A 5,562-nucleotide genomic window follows, 5' to 3' on the forward strand; every position below is an offset into this window, starting at 1 on the left:
ATGAGTATAATGTAGAATATTAAGATAAAAAAAAATAAAAAAAGGGAGGGGTACAATATAGAAAACCGAAAAAGTCGAAGATACAACGTAGATTTTCCCAATTTTATTTTTTGACATTATGCTTGTAAATAAAAGAAATGAGTTAGGATTTATTTTATTTCTAAAAAATGGTGATATAAGGGTTTATTATTATTATTATTATTATTATTATTATTATTATTATTATTTATTTTTTTTATTATTATTATTATTATGCGCGCAGCTTTCATTAAAATAAAAATAAAAGGTTTACATGAAATTGGTGGGGAGCCGAGAGACAATCTGGGCTCCCACACCCTTAGCAATAGCGAAGCTAAGTCTAGTAAAAATGTAAGCGGCTACCCGAGCCCCCGCATCCTGAGATACGGAGAATTTCTGGATCCGCTTGAGCAAGGCAACAGCATCCGAACCCAGCTCCCCAAGAGAAGAGAAAGAGAAAGGTAGGAAACCATAACCCGCTACCGCGCACAAATCCCCATACTTAGCACACTTTCGATGAGCAAAGATCAAAGAACAACCCGCCCGACACAAAATCGCCAACCCTGGGCCCGAGTCAAAGGTGAAGAACCTGTCAGGTCGACGCACACATCACGCCCCCTGTCCCAAGAATAAAGCAATAAATCCGCAGGACGAAGCGAGCCACCATGCCCATCAACCAAACCGATATCAACCTCCTTCCCCGCAGTAATACCAGATCTATAGCAGATGTCGAAAAGAGTGTCCCGGACAAGGTTATGCCGATGTTTAACGCCCACAAGATGCAAAGACAAGAAAAACAGCGTGGTCCCCAAAAACATCCTCAAAAACCCGAGAGCAAGCGGGACGGGGCCTAGATACCGTGAATAACGGAACACCAGCACGATACCCCAAAGACACACTACGGTAAGTCCTCCCGTTCATAGTCCGCCCCAACCCCGAGATAGGAACGCACGTAACCAATCGGAGGAGTGAGAACCTGCCGAGATCGCCATAAAGCAAGCTGGCGCGGTGTCAAAGAGAAAACAGACTCTGAGGCAGCAGCAACCGTCGTGAAATAAATATCTGCCAATTTCTTCATAAGTTTGGGGGCAGCAATTTCACTAGGGTGACCTAATATATCGAACTGTAATCGCGGTAAACACTGCGCGGCATCATCAAAAGCGGGCCGGCAGCCTACAACACGGAAGGGCCGAGGAGTTTAGCCTGCAAACCCAGATCGCAAGCGGGACGCAATAAAAGCATAAAATAAAACATCTCCCGCCGCATAGACACCTAGTCCACCAAGATGAAAAGGGAATGTAGCAAGGCGCCACTGCCAATCCCCAAAACCCGCCCCGACGCGGTGACAATACGTTCAAGCTAGAACGCAGAGCGGCATCAAAAGGAAGATGGACAGACCCAAAAACACTAGGGGAGCAAGTACGAAGGGAGAAGTAGAGCTTAGAAATACCAGTACAAGCTCGAAGAAGAAGCAACTCACATTGCGGGTCCTCAATCCTCGCAACCAAGTCCATTAGCTCAATGGTCTTAGTTACTCTCGTCGCCACAATCTCTTTGCTAAAAAGTGGACAAATCTTGTGAGTCCTCCCAATTTGTAACACCACGCAATGGCCGAGAAATAGAAGTGGGGAAAACCCCAGGAAGCCGGCTCCGTGGGTCCTCACACAGCCAAAAGACCTCCGTCTTGGAGACATTAAGGTGTAAACCAAAACGAGGGCCATCCAACCTAATCAAGTCCAAAACCTTCCCCACCTCCAAAGTATCACCCACAATGGTGCCATCATCTAAGTACCATGCCTGCAAAGTGAGGTCAAAAGTGTCCCGGATCTTGCAAACCAAGGGATGCAAAACCAACGCGAAAAGTAAAGGCCCCAACGGATCACCTGTGAACACCCGACAAGACCACAAGCGGTGCTCCCCGTAAAAAGGCGGGCGGGCTGGAATAACAAAACTCCACCCATCGGGAGAGAGCGGGCAACAACGACGGCGGACCTCTGAAGCATGGTCGAACGGTCAACAAGGTTGAACGATTGCGAAATCAACCCAAAGCATAGATAGCCCCACCTGAGCCTCCCGAGCCTCAATGAGCCGGTTCAAGGCATGCAAGATAGCCTCTCCTCCACCGGACACACCCACCCCGAACTGAAGCCCATCAAAATAAGAAGATAAAGACGGGCCAACCATAGAAGCACCAACCTTAGAGACAAGCCGTCTCCAGACCGTACCAACAGCAATAGGACGAACACCACCACCCGGTTTAACGAGTGGTGTGAGAGGGGCGCTAGCAATGTACTCACCCAGAGGAAGAGGACACCGGCCCTCAAGAAAAAGATTAACCACTATAGTAATAGAAGCGATCAAATCATCATAGATAGCCACAGCAGCGCCACTCAAACAGTCCATAAGGTGATGGGCACGAAAACCATCCCTCCCACAGGAAGTACCACGAGGGAAGCTCCGAATCATATCCAAGACCACCGCTGAAGAGGCAACCAGAGGATGATGATCCCCAGACAGAGGAGGCAATGAAGGAGGCGGGGCGACATGATGCTTCTCACGCAAGGCCACGAGAGTGGCATCGGAGTAGGGGGCGACCCCAGAGGAAGAAAGCACCCGTACAGCAGCAGTATAATGGCCATCAGAAATCTTCCGCCGGCATTGGCGGAGGTTAAGCTCACTCAAATCCAGATCCTCGTCCACAGAAAATGAAGAAGGACCCTCATGAAAGCACTCCTGTAACAACTGCAAACCCCCCCCCCCCCCAGGTGTCCCCTAAGCAAGTACAGCCCTGGCAATACTCTCCTCCTGATGCTGACGCCGAATAGCAGACCGACACTCATGATTACTCCGAGGAGCGGAAGTCCTGAGCAAACAAAGTGGTAGAACAAGCAAACGAACCCAGCGGGAGAGATCACATGGGGCATCAAACACCGCATCCAAGGCCCCTTTCAAAGCCCGGGCAAACCCAAGACGACACTTAGGAGGAATAGATTTCACGGTGCGAAGGCCTAAAGACAGCAAACGATCCAGCGAAGATATAGACCACTAAACGAGCTCTACACTATCATCAGAAGAAACCGAAGTAGAAGGAGCCAAGGGTCTCGGAATACCATGAATATGGAAGGTGTAGATGCCATCAACACACCCCGGATGCTCCACAACATCACCCCGACTATGCCGACATCTTGCTCTAACAGTACGGGTCATAAAACACACCCCACACAGCCAGAGCCCCATCCGTCTCAAAGAACTCTCGGCATTGGAATAAACAGACAAACTATCAGTAAGAGTCTAACGCGTAAGGTCCAACGCACGGTCATGACAATGTCGGACCTGTAAATGCTTCTGCCAAGCTGCCTTTGTAAGGCCCTTACCATAACCATCTCGACACCCATGAATACCCGAAAAAGGACAATGGTACCGCACAAGCTCGGGCATGAAGGAAGAAAACCTCACACCCTACCTGCACAAAAACCGATATAGCCACCAAAATAACCACCCGAACGAAAACCACCACACTGGCAACCGCACAAGCAGCCTGAGGCAAGACCCACTCCCGGGCAAGGTGATCACCAACACACCACCCACTCCGGCGATGATCAACAACCACCACAAGCAACCCCAAACCCCACGGCACTATCACCCCGCAACACCCACCACAAACCACAACCACCACAAGGCAGCAGCAGCAAACAGCGGCCAGACACAGCACTGACAGAGCAAATAGAGCAGCAACCACGAGAAAAAGGAAAAACGGAACCCTAATGCGAAAAAGACCAAAACGAAACACAAAAACTCACCGGAGTGCAAGCATGGGCAGGGACGTCAGCCACCACAGCTATGACCGGCGACTTGAGGTCTGATGGCCAAAGGGTGGTGGCACCGTGAGTCAACCACCGCAGGCAGGCAGATGGAAACCACAGAAAGACGACAGCAACCCACGCAGAAAAACCCTTGACGCAAAACAACCACAAACCACCAACAAAGGGCTCCCCAGACCGGCGACGTGAGGTCTAATGGCCGGTGAGAATTGTGGGTGATATTTAACGGTGGCAGTACGTCGGGAAAACAGGCGAAATGTATGCCCTAAACAGCCGTCACACAAAACCACACAAAACTGAAACCGCAAAAACCCACCACAGACGAACCCACGACCGACGGCGTGATGGGACCGGCGTGAGAAGACGGTGGTGGCAGTGGGAGATGGCGGCTGCAGGTGCGGTGATGTGATGACAGTAGAGTTTCAGGGCAGTCGCAAATCGCCAAAACGCCAAATCGCCTCTCTCTCTCTCTCCTCACAATTATTATTATTATTATTATTATTATTATTATTATTATTATTATTATTATTATTATTATTATTATTATTATTATTATTATTATTATTATTATTATTATTATATACCTAGGTTTATTGGCACAATCATCACATTTGGAGAGGTATTCATTAAAAGGTTTATGTTTATATTACAAGAAATTGAATATAGTCAATAAAAGACAGTATCAATTCTTAAAGAGCACCAGCTCCCAGAAGCAAGAGTAATATTACTTAAAACTTAAATAAGAAGTAAATAACAAAGTTGCATGCCCGACAATAATGCATAAATTTGATATTGCCACTATCAGATATCGCTTTATCATAATAAAATCTAACGGTTCTGATAGGCGTGTCGTTGTACGCTTTCAAACAATATTTAGTTTGGGACGGATATTGGATTAAGTTATTGATTGCAAGTAATTATGTCTTAGGGTGTCATAATTTAGTTTGGGTTGAGATGGTTATCTAAACTACTAGACAAGTAAAAGAAAACAAAGTAAATGGGGATGTAAACAATTGAAGAAAGATACTAGGGTGTCATGGGTTCATAAGGGACTCATGGTGAAATCACATAAACAAGTTTCATAGATGCAAGCAAGTTATTGTTGTAGTGGAATCAAGTTAGTGTATATCTTACGATTCATAGGGAAACTTAGGTCTCGGAGCCGAATCGGACAAGACTTTAAAACACCTACAAGTCGACTTGTTTTTCCCTATTCATGGCGAGATAACATAAATGAGTCCTAGGAAAGTTTGGGTCCCGGAGCCGAGTCGGTCAAGACTTTACAACACCTATAATCGGCTTAATTCTTCCTAATCAACTATATGCATGGTCTAACAAACCTTGAGTTAGTTTATGTCTTAAAAGTCTTTGTTGAATGGGTAAGAGCTTTATGCTAGGTTGTGAATCAAGCATTTCATCAAACATGACATGTGCATAAGTTGAAACTACAACAAGCAAGCAATCATATGAATTTATTAAGTAAAGATCTACCACACGATTAATTTCCCTAATCCCCCATTAACCCTAATTAAGGGACTACTCACTCATGATCATGGAAAGCATGCTAATAATAGTGTCAATCATATTAACAAGCATAAACATGATGAAAGAGCAAAGTACTAAACAAGGATTAAATAAAGAGCGAGGAAATTGTACCAACTTAGGATGATCAAAGTAGAATGCAAAGAATAATAGAAGAAAACTTGATTGATGAAGAGTTGTC

Source organism: Silene latifolia, chromosome 2, assembly GCF_048544455.1.
Source record: "Silene latifolia isolate original U9 population chromosome 2, ASM4854445v1, whole genome shotgun sequence".
Taxonomy (NCBI): Eukaryota; Viridiplantae; Streptophyta; class Magnoliopsida; order Caryophyllales; family Caryophyllaceae; genus Silene; species Silene latifolia.